The sequence below is a fragment of the Panthera pardus genome, unplaced genomic scaffold (genome assembly GCF_024362965.1).
Source record: "Panthera pardus isolate Hobbes unplaced genomic scaffold, ASM2436296v1 HiC_scaffold_8, whole genome shotgun sequence".
Taxonomy (NCBI): Eukaryota; Metazoa; Chordata; class Mammalia; order Carnivora; family Felidae; genus Panthera; species Panthera pardus.
The window spans coordinates 94,328,076-94,348,000 of record NW_026527013.1 but is presented as its reverse complement, the minus strand read 5'-3'; the positions used below and the strand labels follow the sequence as shown (position 1 = coordinate 94,348,000).

Genomic DNA, 19,925 nt, shown 5'->3' with positions numbered 1-19,925 from the left:
TCTGATGATGTAGATATCACTACAGTCACTCCCATTTTACTGATGAGGAAATGGAGACACAGAGAGATTAAGTATGCCACATGTTCTGGCAGAAAGAATTCTAAGATGACCTTCAATTAATCATGCCCTTGTATAAACCTCTCTGACTGAATGCAGGCAGAGACTGTGACTTGCTTCTAATCCACGGGTATGTGACAATGGAGATGGGAGGAGAGTCATTCTCATGGTTATGCTATGTTATGTTATGTTATGTTATGTTATGTTATGTTATGTTATGTTATGTAAGACTATCCTGGTAGACTGGAGAGAGAGTAGACTGGAGAGAGATTCTCCCACTGGCCTTGAAGAAGCAAGCTGCCATGTTGTGAGAGGAACTATAAGGAAACCACAAGGCAAGGAACTATGGGGGGGCTCTACTACCAGAGAGCAGCCCCTGGCTCACAGCAAGAAAGTGAGGACATCTTTCCTACCATCATAAGGAACTGAGTTCTGCCAACTATCACATGGAATTGAAAGAAGATCCCAAGCTCCAGAAAGGAATACAGTCTGAGCCAACACCCAGACTCCAGCCTTGTGAGGCCATGATCAGAGCTAAGCATGCCTGGATTCCTGCCCCACACAAACTGTGAGGTAACAGATATATGTAGTTTGAAGGCACTAAGTTTGTGGGAATTTGTTATGCAGCCATGGAAAAATGATAGACATGTCCAGGGTCACAAAGCAAATAAAAGCAAGATCAGAATTCAAACTCTGATGGTCAGGCTCTGCTATCCATCCCCACAAACATAACCACAAACAACAGATCATTAATAGTGACAATCTCTGGGGCAGAGAGAGGTGAATTATTTTATTTACCCTATGTAATCTCCCTTCCTTGCACTTTTTACACTCTGACATATTACACACTCATGAATGCACGTGCACACACACACACACACACACACACACACACATATTTACTGTATATCTCTGACCAGCACATGAGATCTGTATGGGCAAGGATTTCCAACAATTTTGTTCACTGTTATGGTCCCATCACCTAGAACAATGCCTGATACCAAGTATATGGTAAAATTATTTTTTTTTAATTTTATTATTTTTAAAAATGTTTATTTATTTTGAGAGAGAGAGTGTGTGTGTGAAAGTGAGCAGGGGAGGAGTAGAGAAAGAGACAGAGTCCCAAGCAGGCTCTGTGCTGTCAGCACAGAGCCCAACGCAGGGCTTGAACTCATGAACCGTGAGATCATGGCCTGAGCTGAAATGAAGAGTTGGATGCTTAACTGACTGAGCCACCCAGGTGCCCCACCCAATGTGGGGCCCGAACTCACAACCCTGAGATCGAGTTGCATGCTCCACTGACTGAGCCAGCCAGGCACCCCTGGTAAAATTATTTGTTGAATGCCATGAATGAATGTAATCATGGAGAAGCTGTGGCTTGGAGACTTGCTCAAAAGTCCTCATTAGTTAGTGGCAAAGCCAGACGTGCTGATTATATTACTAATCTTAATTCTTCACCCCTTCCTAGAACTGCACCCTCTGCCATACGACGTTGCACTTCTTTTATGGGGCTTTGACTTGTTTGGCCAAGGAATGGGGTGGGACGAAAGGGGTGGTTGCAAACTTAGGAGGTAGCACATGTTTCCATTCACCCTTCTTGCTCTTCTGTCATCGCCAGAGAAAAGCATGCCCTGATTAGCCCACTGGTCCAAGGAGACTGATAAATATGTAGAGCAAATGTGGACTCAACCTATAGATGATGAGCTGTGCATATATCAGCCAGCCCCAACTAACACATGAGTATTTGAAAGAATAAACAATTGTTGTAAGCTGCTGAATTTTGAGGTGGTTTGCTATATAGCATTAAGATGGAATAGGAAGAGTTCTTTGCAGTCCTAGTCCACCTGAGGTCTTATTAACATGGAATTTCACAGCAGTGGTGTTCGGGGGAAGAAATCCCTAAAGTAGTGGAGAAAGATATAATTAGCGCCTTAATAGTCCTTTTGTTGACTATAGGACGCTTCGTAACTATTATGCTAAAAGCAGTTTTTAGGACAGAACATACCAAAGATCATAATTCTGCTAAAATAACAAAACCAACACATAAATGCACTCCTGAAATTAAGGCATTACAAAAAATTATACAAGATTAAAGGGAGAATGGAGGTGTGAATTGGAGCCAGAAGTTCAATAGCTAAGAAAGCCCAGGTCAATATAGAGCTGACAATGGTTAATCATCTACTTTCAAGATCTGAAAAGACTAAAAAGGGTTTGAATTTTTGTAGCCTGCAGTCTCTGACTATACTTTAAAATACAGTATTATTGTCCATAATTCAGTCAAAATTGAAAATAGATCAAAGCCAGGTCTATTTGGTGTAATTTTCCCTGAGTAAGAGTATAGAAAGAGCGTCAAAGCTTAATATCAGCGACATGAAAGAGGAAGTTCCATGAAGCTATTAGTTGGATGGAGCTGTCCATTCACAGAGTTGAGCCAGCCCCCTGGGACTGATGCAGAAAATGTGGGTAGAAGCAGGCTTAGCACAGAGGCTGCTCCCTCTATGCTAATAAGAACAGCAGAGTTATTCTCACCTATTGGGGCTACCATATGCCAGGCTCCTTCTACCAGAAACTCTTTTTATATACAGTATCTACAGTGATCATAATGATCCTAACAAGTTAGGTACTCTTGTGTTCATGATATGGACAAGGCTCAGAAAGGGAAGTTTATTGCAGAAGACAAACAGCTAGTAAATGGAGGATGAGAGAGAGCTCTGACCACCAAGGCCAAGGTTCTTTCTGCAACATCATGGTGCTTCTTGGGTTTCTGAACAAAGACAGTTTCCTTTCCTTTCTGTTTCTTCTGGTTTCTTTTGTAATGAGGATTTCAAACTTATCCAGTCTGTATCTATTCATCAAAATGTCATGAACTATATAATAGATTTACTCAGAAATACCACTGTCCCCATTGCCACTGTATAGGAAACACTGTCATATTTACTTGTTTACTCTTTGTCAGCAAAACCTCTGGCTGAGACAAAGCCAATCTAATTTGGTTTCATCCAAGCCCTGGGATTAGATGAAGTTGGTTAGCAGCACTGTTCTTTAGTTATGGAAATAATCTGGAAAGCTGTCTAGCTTTTGCACACTGGTGGCCCTGTAATTCAAAATGCTCTGTTATCTCTGTGTACAGATTCACCTACTCACGGAACAAGAGTAATAATAGAATACACTAGTTTGGCTCTTCTAACAGAGCTCTTTGAAGGCAGAGCCTTTCCAGAAGCGCTGACACTCACCTATCATAACACATTGCCCATGTGCCCTGCTTATGTCAAGCAGAAACATGTATTCAAGCAGCTGAAGTGATCAATAATAGCAATACACAGACCAACTGTCCAGCATTGGAGGAAGCATCACCAAGCATATAGCCTACTGCTGAGAGGAAAGTTTACATGAAAGCTCACCAGGTAGTTAATTTCTCATTTTAAAAGGGCTCTTCTCAGGGCTCCTGGGGTGGCTCAGTCAGTTAAGCATCCGACTTTGGCTCAGGTCATGATCTCGCAGTTCATGAGTTCAAGCCCCATATCGGGCTCTGTGCTCCCAGCTCAGAGTCTGGAGCCTGCTTTGGATTCTGTGTCTCCCTCTCTCTCTGACCCTCCCCTGCTCACACATGCTTTCTCTTTCTCAAAAATAAATATTAAAAAAATTAAAAGGGCACTTCTCTCTACAAACTTTAACTTTCAACTGAAAAAATTGTTATTAGAATATCATATGCAAATAGCAAAACAATAATTAAAAGTGTGTGCATGTGTATACATATGTACACACACACACACACACACACACACACACACACACACACATATATGCAGTATATAAGAGTATTCGATAACAAGTGAGTCTGTTAGTATAGCCCCAGTCCTGAACTCTTTAGGAAAAACACCATCTACAAATGCTCTGTGCACTACCTGGACATCATATCATGTCCATTTGTTCAGCCATTCTCTCTTCCTTCCACTAATGGACACTTAGGCCTATTTTGTACTTTCCTTTTTCCTTTTACATATCTTGAAAATCTTTCCATATTGGAGAAAACAGTGGGGTATAAAGTCTTAGGTCAGTCTCTTTTGAAAAGTAGAATATATCACACTCAGAACTATTAACTTCAGAGCAAACAGACCTGAGTCCTTAAACCACTTTTTTTCATTACAAATGGATTCCAGCAGATAAAGTGAAGAAAGGAAACATCACTGGGGACCTAAGAACAGACAAACAAGAGTCCCATCGGGATTCAGACTGCCTTCTTCTTTGATATAGGGATTGTGTTTCTGATTTCCTTTTCCTCTTTTTCTTAACAGGAACAATAGGCATATTGACGTTTGTGGGAGGCTTTAACAAAGGTCCCTTATAGGTCACTTTCTGTGCCTCTACAGTACTGGTGCATGTGAAGTTAGTACAGACAATGCTTTGTTTAGTTTTGTTTGAAAGTTTGGTAGATAGAAAAAAAAAGCCATTCGCGCACCCCCCCATTCCACCTATAGAATCTAGTTTCTAAAACCTTAAAACTTGCCATAAATGATGAATATAACGGGCATCTAGCATACATAGTAACATAGGATGTACCGCAGCAGGGCCCGAGATAAACGATTTGTTATTCAGGTTTCAAACTCACCCTGCAATTCTGCTTCTGACCTGGATTGCAAATCTCTCTGCAAGTACTTACTGAAGATCTGATAGGACAGGGGACTCGGTTAGGTGGGCTGGGAGGAACAATAAAAATGCACAACATTTCAACAGAGGGTGACAGTCCAGGTGGGGTCATGTGGCACATGTTAAACAATTAGAGTATAATCTATGAGGAATAAAATTAATACATGTAAATATCCATCTAGGTGACTGTACCACCTATGATAATGGCTTGATGGACTTTCAGCAATGCTTGAGAGCATGTTTGGAATAGTCTGCCTTAAAAACGAGTGATACACAAAATTCAGTACTAGAGGCCTGAAGGGCTGCCAGGAATCATGGTAAAATGAGAGGCATGTGTAAAAAAATGACTGGTAGAAACATGCTAGAGTATTATGCTTTTGCCAGCAGAGAAAACACATCAGGTGTCAAATAACTGCCAAACTATAGTTCACAAGAACAGAAACTCTAACCTTTAGGCATGGTTCTGCAGGTGGAGATTTGGCTAGAGGGCTGCTTTTTCCACAGTCGGCTCCCAGGATCCTCCAATGTGATACTAGCAGGGGTCTATTTATTTAATGATGGTTAGGATAGGCATTGCTCAATTTAGGTCAGTAATCTATTTCTGAAAAGCCAAAGTTCTGCATGAAAATGCTAATTGGGAGCCTATTTCTCAGTACATATGTACTTACTTAATTTATTAAAAATTTTTTTTTCAACGTTTATATTTGAGAGAAAGAGGCAGAGTGTGAGTGGGAAAGGGGCAGAGAAGGAGACACAGAATCAGAGGCAGGCTGCAGGCTCTGAGCTGTCAGCACAGAGCCCAACGTGGGGCTTGAACCCACGAGCTGTGAGACCACGACCTGAGCTGAAGTTGGACACTTAACTGACTGAGCCACCCAGGTGCCCCAATTTATTTATTTGTTTAAACTGAAGTATGGTTGACACATGATGTCACATTAGTTTCAGGTGTATAATATAATAATTTCACAAAGCGATACATTTTGCTATGCTTACCACAAGCGTAGCATCTGTCACCATGCAATGCTAGTGCAATACCACTGACTATATTTCCAGTTACTTAAAAATTTTTTAAGTTTATTTACTTATTTTGAGAGAGAAAGAGAGTGAGCACAAGTGGGGGAGGGGCACAGAGAAGGGGAGACAAAATCTCAAGCAGGTTCCACACCACCAACACAGAGCCTGATGCGGGGCTCGAACTCACCAACCATGAGATCATGACCTGAGCCAAGATCAAGAGTTGGACGTTTGACCAACTGTGCCACCCAGGTGCCCCTATTTCCAATTACTTTAAATGGGAGAAATTTTTATATGCTACATGTCAACCCAAACCCCCCACCAATTTCTTAAAATGTACTTAAAACACAGTAATCTGCTAATATATGTAACCAACTTTTATTTTAGGATACGTCATGTAAAAGCAAGCAAATGTTTTATAGGATATTCATATGTATTTTTGTATGTAAACACAGAACTGAATCTTACCTACACATTCCATGAAATAAGGTATACAAAATCTGGCTGGAAAAAAATAAATAAATAAAACTGTCCACTGGGAAGAGAAATGCTGCTGGGTGTATCTGCAATTATTGTGAGCAATACTGGGTGCAGATGGCATATAGAATAAGTGAGTAAGGAGGAATTAGTAAAGGAAGAGCTTCCTGAGGCTGCAGACCCCATAGCAGCAAGGAATGTACATAACATGGATAAGGGAGTGAAAAAAGCAGGGAGTGCCTTGAGGAAGGAGTGATGGCCTGGAGAGAAAAAAGAGATAAAGAATGAGCTTGGTAAATAGGAGGCCTTGGTGAGGAGTAACACCAGATTTGATAAAAACAACGGGCGAGTGAGTTTGAGTAAGATGAGAAGCGATCAAGGTGCTGGGACTTCACCTAATGTAGGAAGACAACAAGCAAGAGCACAAATAGACTGAGGCAAAGTCAAATGACTCAGGACACAGAACATTCTTTGTTGGGTGAAGACAGCATGCTAGAAGGGAAATACACTAAGCATATAAATAAAGATTAGTGACAATGAATAGGACTTCAAAAACTTAGTTTCAAGGATTATGAGTTTTAATATGAATAAGAAACAAACTGAAGACTTTGAGAACTGAAAGGAGCTATCACAGTTGCCCCAGTCAACAGTGAATCGTTATACATGGTTGACTTATACAGCTGGGCAAGTGGGCACTCAGGAACTAGCACCTGAGCCAGGCTGTCCACTCACACATTCCAGGGCACACACCACAGTGGAATTTAACATTTACATCTCAAATCAAATGTCTGTGTTTGTAACCATAATGACAACTAACCTTCATTAGTAGTAACTTAGCTTAATTAAGACAATTAACCTAAGGTAAGTTTGTCTAAAATATTAGTTTCTTTTATGCTTAAAAATCCATACACTTGGTTAGTATAACTGCCACTAATATATCACTTTTAGTCTGATGACAACATATGGTCTTCTAATAAAGAGGAGGAAAACAAAATTTTCATCATTGTATGCAATGGCATATGTAATGCTAAAGAGTTGGTTAACATTTATAAAAAATCTTGGAAGGGGGCACTTGTGTGGCTCAGTGTGGTTAAGCATCTGACTCTTGATCCCAGCTCAGGCCTTGATCTCAGGGTTGTGAGTTCAAGACCCACAATGGTCTCCACACTGGGTGTGGAGCCTACTTAAAATATAAAAATTTAAAAAAAAAAATTCAAAATCTTGGAAAAAGGACATGGGCTAAAACATCATCTAAACATGATCTTATTTTTTGACTCCAAAAAAAAAAAAAAGAAATTCATAAAGTAATCTCTATTTCTGTTCCAGATTACCTTTGTGTTTCAGTTTTCCCATGTGTATGGTGAAGTGTTAAATTCTGAAAGGGAAAATCCCTGAAATATAAACTAATCTGAGGAAGAAAGGAGTGCCAAATGGTGGACAGCATCACATAAACAAAACAAAGGAAGTTTGTTTTGCAGTTAAATTATGTTCTCTGCTTCCCTAAGCCCAACTGTCCTCATACCAGGGTAATGAGTATTATAACTTGGTTCACCTCATGTGTGACTTCAAAAATCAGTGTTGGATTCTAATAAAGTTTAGTGATAGAGTGAGCAGAAAGACAAGAAATGTCATTTAGTGTGATGTCTTAAGGTTCTAATATCTTGACAACTAACAAAAATGTCATCTGCTTAAACACCAGAAGAGTTTATGTGTGATACTCTCAGCACATCTGTAACTATACAAGAAAATAAAATTAGGTCACCTACTTTCCAGTCCAATTTTCCAATTTTGAATAGTTATTTCACTAGTCACACAGATATTTGCAGGGCTGAACACACTCTAGCATTCTCTACTTTGCAGTGCTAACCCTCTTTAGATTGAGTCTTAATTATATGTTACCTCAAATTAACTTTGTTATATAAAGTTTGTGATTATTATAGTCAGACACGAAGATTCTCCTAACTCAGAACCACCTTTTCTTACCTCAAGGCAAATCAAGGAGAGGAAACAGGAACGAAAACACAAGGATAATGAGACTGTGCTCTAGATAAAGATCTTTCCTTAAAAACATTGGTACATTGATAGGATAAGAAAATAGGTTTCAACCAGACTGGAGTTATTTATGAAGAACAGAAGCTCAGAGTAGGCCAGAGTAACATTTTAAAAGAAAAAGAAAAAAGGTCTCCTGTGGAAAATAACCTAGCAGTTTCCTTTGATGATTTCTACAATGTCATTCTTTAAACTTGACTCAGTTTCTGGGCTTATAAAATTTTGAGAGGCATAGGTAAAATAAAATACAAAGAAGTTTTAATAAATGGTGGAAGCCAGTAGATGTAAGCAAAGAACAATTCGCTGTCAGAAAGCAAGACTCAAAGTAGAAAGGGTGAAAAATCGATTTGTTCAACAATAGCTGATGTGTAGGCATCTAACTACCCACAGAACAAATCAGGAGTTCTGCTAAGACCTCCCTGAGGGAGGCACTGGACAGAAACCCAGGAAGAGGAAATAAAAGGAGTAAAGGAAGAAGGGAATTTGGGTTTTGTCAACTATTTAAATCTGAGCCTGTGTTTGGAAACTTCTGGGGTTGTGAAGACTTGATGTCTCTCCTACTGGCTTTGATATATCAAGTTGAGAAGTAAGAATTTAACACCGTTGGGGAGTTCGAGGCACATGTTGGGCTCTGTGCTGACAGCTCAGAGCCTGGAGCCTGCTTCAGATTCTGTGTCTTCCTCTCTCTCTGCCCCTCCCCTGCTTGCACTGTGTCTCTCTTTCTCTCTAAAATAAATAAACATTAAAATAATAATAAAAAAAAAAAGAAGTAAGAATTTAACCAATTCATGCCCATGTAATTGCTGCTATTTGGCAATGCAAGAAGAAGATAAATTCAGAAGCATGGGTGCCCTGAGTGACTGGCCAGGGCATGTAGCAAACCACAAAATCCCAGGAAAGCCCTGCTCAGAAATGCTCTGTTGTCTGACATGTATTACTTACTGTCACACCCTCTCAGCGAGTTGTATGTTTTTCTTTCACTTACACACCACCCATTTACTTGTATGTATGTGTGTGACACACACATACATGCACATACGTGACTCTATATTCATTCTTGAAAAATATTTATTACATACTTAGCAGCATGCTGAATGCTGGGGGTGGGGGGCATGAAGAAACAGTCACAACTTCCAGCCAAGATCAAGTAAGAAAGACCAAACTTACCCTCCTGGCTGTAACAACTACAACACCAATGAAAATAATGATTCTCAACTATTTAAATATCAGGCAATGACAGACAGTGATTCCTGAGAGATGGGAAATACAATGAAATCTATTATTGATCCAATTTATTGCCTGGAGATAAGAGGGGGAAAAAACAACAGAGCAAACTTCAGTTAAGTACTGATCAATACAGGGGCACCTGAATGGCTCAGTCAGTTGAGTGTCTGATTTCAGCTCAGGTCATGATCTCACAGATTGGGAGTTCGAGCCCCGTGTTGGTCTCTGTGCTGACAGCTCAGAGCCTGGAGCCTGCTTCAGATTCCGTGTCTCCCTCTCTCTCTGTCCCTAACACACTTGCATTCTGTCAATCTCTCTCTCTCTCTCTCTCTCTCTGCCTCTAACATACTTGCATTCTGTCAATCTCTCTCTCTCAAAAATAAACATTAAAAAAATTTTTAAGTACTGATCAATACATAAAATTAAGGAAAATACTCAATGCTAGAGAAAGAATCACCCAAACAATTAGAGGAAACAATGCCCAGAACTCATGCAAAGTTGAAAAAAGGAAATATTTCTGATAGCCAGAAGGAAAACCTCAAAATTCACAAGGCATGTTTACAGTACTAAGAATGACCTTGCTTCAGTATTGGAGAAAAACTCACCATAGGCTAAATGTAGCTTGAGTCCTGCTATCAAAACTTAAAAGCAAGATCTGAAATGATGAAACTATTTCAAGTAATTTGACCATGTCATAGAACAAGCTGAAGAATGTTTTGGAATATAAAAACATGCAAGATCTGGCAAGAAAAAATTCACAATGTATGGCATTGAGTAAAAAATTACCAGGCACACAAAGAAGGAGGAAGATATAACTATAATGAGATGAAAAAAACAATTAAAAAAAACCCCAAACTGACCCAGAAATAACAAATACTGCAGAATTTGTAGAAAAGAAAATTATTACATAGGCATTCCATATGTCAAAAAGCTAGATAAAAGACTGCACATGTTAAGTAAAGACAGGGAAGAGATAAAAAACCAAACTTCTAGAGATAAAATCTACAACATGTGAGATGATAAACGCACTGGATGAGATTAATGACTGATTAGACAGTGAAGAAGAAAAGATGAGTAAACTTGAAGACATAGCAACAGAAATGCTCTGAATTAAAACACGGAGACAAAAGAGAAAAGGAAAAAGATTATCAGTGAATCATGTGACACTCAGTGAATCAAGTGGCCAACTAAACATGTAATTGTAATCTCCAAAGGAGAGGAGTGAGGGGGGAGGCAGAATAAAATATGTTTAAAACAAATTTTCCTAATTTGATGAAAATTACAAACTAACATGTAAGAAATTTAATAAACTCTAAGCAGAAAAGCATGATGAAAGCACACCAAAATACCACATAATCAAATTATTTGAAACGAGAGGTGAGAAATCTTAAAAGCAACACAGATAAAGATAATAATATATATATCATTTTGTCCAAGATGATACAAGATGGTATGATCATCTTAATAGATGACAAAAAAATATTTGACAAGATCCAACATCCACTCTTAATAGCAATTTTCCACAAGCTAGGAATAAAAAAGAACTTCCTGAACCTGATAAAGAATGTGTGTTAAACACCACTCCTCATCAGGGAAATACAAATAAAAACCAAACTGAGATACCACCTCATGCCAGTCAGAGTGGCTAAAATGAACAAATCAGGAGACTATAGATGCTGGAGAGGATGTGGAGAAACAGGAACCCTCTTGTGCTGTTGGTGGGAATGCAAACTGGTGCAGCCACTCTGGAAAACCTTTGTGGAGGTTCCTCAAAAAATTAAAAATAGATCTACCCTGTGACCCAGCAATAGCACTGCTAGGAATTCACCCAAGGGATATAGGGATACAGGAAATGATGCATAAGGGCACTTGAACCCCAATGTTTACAGCAGCACTTTCAACAATAGCCAAATTATGGAAAGAGCCTAAATGTCCATCAACTGACAAATGGATAAAGAAGATGTGGTTTATATATCCAATGGAATACTACTTGGCAATGAGAAAGAATGAAATCTGGCCATTTGTAGCAACGTGGATGGAACTGGAGAGTGTTAAGTGAAATAAGCCAGGCAGAGAAAGACAGATACCATATGTTTTCACTCTTATGTGGATCCTGAGAAACTTAACAGAAGACCAGGGGGGAGGGGATGGGGGGAAAAAAGAAGTTACAGAGAGGGAAGTAGGCAAACCATAAGAGACTCTTAAACACTGAAAACAAACTGAGGGTTGATGGGGGGTGGGGGAGCAGGGAGAGGGGGAGTTGGGGATTGAGGAGGGCACCTGTTGGGATGAGCACTGAGTATTGTATGGAAACCAATTTGACAATAAATTACATATAAAAAATAAATAAAAACATTTAAAAAAGAAATAAAAGAATGTCTGTTAAAAAAAAAATACAAAAACAAAAAACTTAAGCTAGTGTCATTCATAATGGTCAAAGACTAAATGCTTTCCCCCTAAGATCAAAAACAAGGATGTCCACTCTTGCCACTTTTACTCAATATTTTACTGGAGGTTCTAGCCCATGCAATTGGGTGAAAAAAAGAAATAAAAGGACTACATGCTGGGAAGGAAAAAGAAAAACTATGTATTCACAAATAACATGATTATTTACATTAAAAAAAACCTATGGAATCTACCAAAAAGCTACTGGAATAAGTTGATTTTAACAAAGTTGCAAGATACAAGATCAAGATACAAAAATCAATTGTATTTTTGTATACTAGCAATAAACAATAGAAATTTTAAACAAAAACTTTAATTTACAATAGCATAAAAATATTAAATAGCTATAAATCTGCCAAAAGATACACAAGACCTGTACATTGAAAACTACAAAACATTGCTCAGAGAAACTGAAGACTTAAATAAATGGGGAGCTATACTATGCTTATGGATTAGAAGACTCAAGATTATTAAAATACCAATTATCTCCAAAATGATCCATAAATTAAACATAATCCCAAATACCCAGCAAGCTTTTTGTGGAAACTGACCAGCAGATTTTAAAATTCACATGGGAATGCAAAGGATCTAGACTAGCCAATCAACTTTTAAAAAGAACAAAGTTGAAGCACTTACATAGCCAGACTATGACTCATTATAAAATTACAGTAATTAACACAATGCGGTATTGGCATCAAAATGGAAGAGTCCTAACCTAATACTTACACATACATGGTCAACTGATTTTCAATAAAGTTGCAAAGGCAATTCTGCAGATAGGATAGTCTTTTTGCAAATGGTACTGAACAGCTGTAAAACTATATAAGAAACTTTGATCTATCTCTGGCACCACATTCAAAAATTAACTAACAATAGATCAGAGACCTAAATATAAAACCTAAAGCTATAACTTCTAGAAATCACAGAAGAAAATTTTTGTGACCAAGAAATAAGCCCAACATTTCTTTGGTCTTCAACAAAATTATGTACTACTGCTCTTCAAAAGAAACTATTAAGTGAACAAAAAGACAAGCCAGGAACTGGAAAAAAATTCTCATAAATCATATATCTGATAAATTCTCTATATATCTAAGCATTTTTCTATATAGAATACACACCTAGTAAAATGTCTAAAATTAAAGATGTGGACATGGAACTTTCATATACTGACGGTGGCAGTGTAAAATGCTACAACCTGGGAAAACGGATTGGCAGGTTTTTAAAAAGTTAAACACCCACCAGATGATCCAGCCTTTCCATTCTTAGGTATTTAGCCAAGGAAAAAGGAAATGCTGGCCATATAAGGACTTATTAATAGCAGCTTTGTTTGTAATAACCAGACACAACAAAACTGGAAATAACCAAAATGTCAACAAGTGAATGGATAACCTAATTGTGGTATATCCACACAATGGGATATAGGTAATTCAGCAACAGAAAAAGAACGAACTACTGATACTACAAACAACACAGATAAATATAAAAATAGTTAAGTTCCCTGACAAAAACAGAACCCCTCTCTTCAAAAAAGAGTCTATGCTCTATATTATTCCATTTATACAAAATTCAAGAAAATGCAAACGAATCTATTGTGACAGGAAGCAGATAAGTGGTTGTCTGGGAATGAAGGGGGTGGGGATACAGGGAAGGGTAGGAAGATAACAAACAGGTGTGAAGAAACTTCTCCGGATGATGGATATGTTCACTGTCCTGATTGTGATGATGGTTTCATGGGTATATATACATGGCGACACTTAATCGTACACTTTAAATATCGCATGTCATGTGCTCGCTTCGGCAGCACATATAAATATCGCATGTCCATTATATTTCAAAAGCAACTTAAACTCTTTCAAAAGAGATATGGCCTCAAGAAGTGAAAATAAGGCATAAAATGAAATTTTGCACTCTTGTTCCAGGGTAGACTTTCTAAGAATTTAGTTAATTCAATATTCTCTCTTAAATATAAAATCATCATACATTCCAAAAATGTTATTTAAAACATCAGAGGTAATTAAGTATTCTGACAGTAACAAGGAAAAGGTAACTGAGTTTGCTTTTTCAAACTTCAAATTCTCCTTCACTCACTTTGATAGGCTCCAATCCCTTCAAGATTATGGCTTTAATGTTGTTTAGATAAAAACAAACAAACAAACAAACTACTGTCCAATAGGCATTGGAGGATATAATGCAAACAAGGGAGGGAGGGACGAAGGAAGGAAAGAGAAAAATTAATAACAAACACACAAGAATGAATGCTGTTAAACGTAGTCTGAATTTAAGGAAGTTTCATTTTGGCTTTTATTCTAAACTTGAATCAAAAGCTGTAGTCCTTGTTCAGGTAGCCGTTTGTTCATTTTCCTTCACCTGCCTGTCTTTCTCTCACCCTTTATTACTCTGATCATCCATCCTGCCACACTACACTCACAATTTCAGGTGGCTAGTTGGCTTCACCTTGAGTCAGCTAAGTTGCGTGAAATGTCAAACAACAAATTCCCTAGTGGAGTTACTGCCGCGAAAGCAGACACCAACCACTATCCATGTTTTCTAGCCTTCTTGCTCCCCTGGTTCACATTCCCAGACCTTCTGCAAGGCTCTGGTGTGCCCAGAATGAGCAATGCTATTTCAGCAGTAGGACATTCAAAGAGGCAAAGGTCTTTTTTGGGGAGGCCACCGCCATTCCTACCTGAACTAACACATGGTGACCACAACAGGCTGCAAATATTACATGGAATATTTCAAAGGTTGTGTTTAAAGTGAAAAAAAAAATAAGGATGTAAAATTGTATATTTTCATAAAAGGATTTCAACCATGAAAAATACTGACAGATGGATTAAAATGAGGACATGTATAAAAAAGAAAATAAAGGAGGTGTTAGGGTTCCCCCACCACTCCTGTTTTCACTGTCTTTAATGGTGTTATATTGTCTTATAAGGGAAAAAAACCCAAATAGTTTATTGACAGCTGCTAGCTTGAAGGCTTTTTGATTCTATCCAGCTGAAATGAATCTGAGGCCTCTATTCATCTGGGAAAAGAAAGGAAAAATAACAAGTTTATTTTGCTCCTGTGGTGGGTGGCTGTAGCTGCCATGGATCTGTTTGACTGTCAATTACTGGTAACAGTTATCTGATTGTTACACATTTTATAAAAGCATCTAGCAGTGTTCTGTCTGGAAATGTATACTGTTTAGAAAAACAAAACAAAACAAAACTGATCATAACTGTATCTCTTGTTCCATAGGATACAGACATCTGACCCTCGTTAATTTAGCAATATGGCCCATACCTCACTACAAGCACAGTGCTGTTGTAACTCCCAAGAAGGTCTGGTCAGAATACTGTCCCCAGGGAATAATGCTACTGTGGTAAATTATCTAAGACAGGAAACAAACTTTTGTTGGGTTTACTCTGTCTGAAGGGTGGCAGAACATTCCACTACAAAGTATGACACTTTCGTAGAATGACTTTTATGCTGAGCCACTTGAGAATCAGCAAATGCCAGCAGAGGCTCTCTCTGAACTCCCCTCATCTGCATAAAGACAAATCCTCTAAAAGGAAGTTAATTGTCATAAATTCCCTCCTTGAAAGGAAGCTTCATCAACCATGAAAGTCTGACTTTTACCATAGGACAGTAGAAGTAGACACCACAGAGACCAACTTCATCACAAACTATCATACTTTCCACCTATTCTTTTAAGGGCCCATTTATCTTTCCTAAAAATAATTTGTTCTCCTCTAAGAGGCCTACATCTCTCCTCTCCTTTCCCTATTAAGGACGTATTTAGGAATGAATTCTAAGCCACCCAGGAGAGTTAGGAATTTTTCCCTGGGTATCATCCATATATACATGGGGTATGGATGTTAATAAACTTGTTTCTTTTTGTCTTGTTAGTCTTTCATTACACGGGTTTCAGCTAAGAACTCAGAAGGGTAGAGGGAAAATTATTTCTCCTTCTCTACAATTGTAGCTCAGGAAAACAAATCATGGGCTGAATGATAACACTGACAAGTTCCAACAGGAGCTTCTGGGGAGAATCAGTAATCCTTGCATCAGAGTGGGACAGGAGAGCACATGCATCCTTGTTAAGGGGGAGTATTAAATGGACCAACATTTTTGGAGATGATTTGTCAAAATTTATAAAAAGGTTCAAGATGCACCTAGCAGTCTTCAGGGAATCATTTCTGCAGAGATAATGTATGACTGCATAAAGCTCTGGGTATAAACTAGGATGTTCCTGCAGCAGACTTTCTTCCATGATGGTAGGAACCTGGGAACTACCTAAATTTTCAGGACTAGGTGGGATAAATATGTAACAGCCGGAGAATGGATCACGATGAGGTGGTTAACAGAAAATGGAGCAAGTTGAAAATAATGTTTGCAACATTTTTTTGGTGAAACACTCATCACTCACAATACATACTATTTGTGTGAATGACTGCATAAGCACAGGAGAAAGAATATGCTCGATATTTTTAACAAAAGTACCAGAGACAGGATTGCAGTGCTTCTGGAGGAAATTTTAACTTCTAAATTTACATAATTCCAACGTATGTGGAATTTAGAGTGCTTTTTAATTTAATAAATCAAAAAAGACAAAAAGATCAAACAAATTTAAAATAAATGGAATGGGACATTGACACAGAGAACAAATGCTAAGAACAATGGGATGTGATCAAATTAAGAAAACAAATTTGGTACTATAGGTGTTGGTAGTAAGGAATTTCTATCACAAAGAATATATATAACGTTTTTTCTGGAGAAAAAGAAATGAGCACATGTTAAATGACTTTTCCTTCCCTCCCTTTCCCCATCAACTACCCAGAATCCAAGTTTCTGGATAAATGCAGCTTAGGCAGCAGACACATTGGGATTTTAAAGAACAATTAAAAGAAGGGACTTCTGGGGAAAGGTAGTTTCAACATTGTTACACCTTTAAGAGCTAAAGAGAGCTCTGGGGGAAAAAAAGTTCTAAGCTCCTTTTCAGATTAAAATAGGCATGGTTATGCTAATTCTGAACACCGCCAGCAGGCTAGAGCAGTCTAAGTTCCCAGAGGCCCTGTAGTATAGGGCGCTGCCTGTCTGTGGGGTCCAGCAGTGTCCGCCTACGGGGATGGCTGACACCATCCCGCTGCAGAGTTGCCTGGACCAGCCTATAGCCATCACCGCCTCTAGGGTGGGACGAGGACAAGACTGGGTGTCTTTATGAACCGCTTCAGATCTTAAACCACAGCCACCCACATCACCATCTGTTTAGTGCCATGTGGACCCTAAAAGAAAAATCCGGTTTGGTCCTAAAAATACTATTTGCCTCATAAAGAACCGGCTCCTAGGGCTGTGCCTCACAAGACTCTGTTTTACATAACATTAATTAGAGATGCTAATTCTGTGTCAGAATGGTACAGCAGCCACACCCTGGAATGTGAAATTGTAAACTGTAAAATTCTGCCAAAATGTGTCATTTTATCCAAGTGCAGCAAACTCAGCTTTAAATCGCTTATGTTCTGAGGCTCTGTGGCCATGAGTTCTAACTGTGCTGGAGTTGTACTCTTGCTCTTCCTTTGACTCATAACGTGTCAGATTTTTTTTCTCCTTTATTTAATAATAATACCATTTAATAAAATTAGCAGATGTGTTCACAGATGACTTAAAAGGAAATAAGATCCCTGAAATCGTTAATAAGTACTCAGGGCAGAAGTGAAGGACGGTTTCCTTTATCAATGTAATGCTACCCCGTTTCAAGTGCCTGCATAGGATACTGGAATATTTCTCCCTTGCCAGCTGGCACAATACTGTTTTGTCAGTAGATGGCGCTGAAGACCCTGGAGGAATAAGGATCTTAGCTTCATGCAGTGGCACATGACTTCCATCAGTGTACCTGCCATGTCACCCAATGGTGCTCCCTTCTAGTTTTCCAACGTTAGCCAGAGGTTTCCTAACTGCCCACCAAACCCAAGAGGGTAGTTCCTGCTTGCAATGCCTTGCCCACTAGCCTAGGCCCACAGGCAGCCCAGAGGAAGGTTCCCAACTAGCTAGCCTTGGTCATCAGTTCCATGCACCAGCCCATCCTGTGGTTGTGGACCAGCTCAGGACTGGGACAACCAATGAGCTTTTCTGCCAACCAGTGGGCTGCAGCCACACCTTTTCCAATTAGATCTGAACCCCAAATCTGATGAAAGAAACCCTTTCCAAGTTTGTTCCTTCCTTCGGTTCTGTACATCAGCTTTAGGATATTCTTTAGAATTCTTTTCTATACTCTCTTAATAGCAAATTTCTTATAAATAGTTAATAATGCCTTATATTAAGCCATCCTTGTTCAAATTAGTGTGATTATTGACCCCAGATTAGATCCTGACTAACAACCAGCCATTGAAGAAGGTAGCAACTTTGAGCCTCAAATAGGCTCTTACTGCAGTTCAATAATTTCATTATTCATCTCTCATTGTCAGTCTGGCACATTGCTCACCATGTTATTTCAGACCTTCTCTTGTGTCCTTTAGATTCCAATTCATCTAACTTACCAACAACTTACTACCAGAAGATGACATCAACTGATAGTCTTTAAGGAAGAGTCTTCCTTCAAGTCCATTAAAAAAAAAAAAAACAAAAGGGGTGCCTGGGTGGCTCATTTGGTTGAGCGTCCGGCTTCGGCTCAGGTCATGATCTTGCAGTCTGTGAGTTCGAGCCCCGCATCGGGCTCTGTGCTGACAGCTCAGAGCCTGGGGCCTGCTTCGGATTCTGTGTCCCCCTCTCTCTCTGCCCCTCCCCCACTCATGCTCTGTCTCTTTCTGTCTCAGAAATAAATAAACATTAAAAAAAAATTTAAAAAAAACAAAAAACAAAAAACTTGTATTGTCCTACTATTGATCTTGCTTATATTCAGCTTAAAAGAAAAAGTAGAAATTGCTCCTTGCCAATACCACCATTCCCTCAGTCTGATACATAACACACTTGTTCTTTATTCTAGATTTCATCAATCAGGACCTTTCTTACAGTTGTTGCCTTATCTTTTCTTTGTCTCAACAGATCTGGAGATCAATTTTGGGAGACTTCACAATAATATTGAGTCTTCTAGTTGATGAACATGGTATATCCCTCAATTTATGTAAATCTTTTAAAATTTCATTCCATAGTATTTTATAATTTGCAGAATACAAATGCTGAACATATTTTATTGGATATATAACTCTAGGTATTTCATTATTTTGATGCTATTTTAAATGGTATTTTAAAACTTCAGATTATTTGTTGCTAGTATGTAAAAATGCAATTGATATTTGCATACTGTTTTTTCTGGGGTTTTTTTTGTTGTTGTTGCTTCCTAGGATTTTCTACATAGTTAAGCATGTTGTTTGTGTATCTTAGGTTTGTTTTTTTTTTTTTTTTTTTTTGGTCTTATTGAACTTGCCTCCAGTAACATGCTGAATGGGAGTAAGGAGAGTGGACGACATACTTGCTTTGTTCTGAAAGTCAGAGTCAAAGCATTCAGAATTTCACCATTACATATAATGTTTTTTTGTAGATATCTCTAGTCCATTCTCTTGTATTCCTAGCTTAATGAGAGTTCTGCTAATAAATGGGTATTGAATTTTAGTTAATTATTTTTCTGTGTCTAGTGAGATCATCATATGGATGAACTTATGGACACACCAGCTTGAACTGAGAAAAAAGAAAGCCACCTATTTTTCTTTGGGATATGCTATTTTTGCCTCCTTTGAAGTAGCCAACCAATCTGCTAACTAATAATTTTTGCTACCGTTTGAAAGTCAGGGGAATGTTCTTAGATATCTAAGCACATGAATCAGTCAGGAGACTGCATGTATGAGGCTAGAACTCAGCTCTTGATACCCCATGGTATGTTAACTACGTGTTTCCTGTCTTTCTCCCTGGCCAGATTGTGACATTCTTGAAGATAGAGACAATGCTTTATTTATTTGTGCATCCTGGGCTCTAATACAATATCTGTCAGAAAGTAGATATTCAATAAATATTGGTTTAATTAGTCCACAAATCCT

General features: G+C 38.5%; 1 protein-coding gene across 7 annotated transcripts in view; it reads right to left on the bottom strand.

Annotated features, from left to right (window-relative positions):
* Window positions 1-19,925, bottom strand: part of CDK14 (cyclin dependent kinase 14) — a 621,048-nt gene that overhangs the window by 185,585 nt on the left and 415,538 nt on the right. The gene's annotated exons all lie outside the window — the stretch shown is intronic.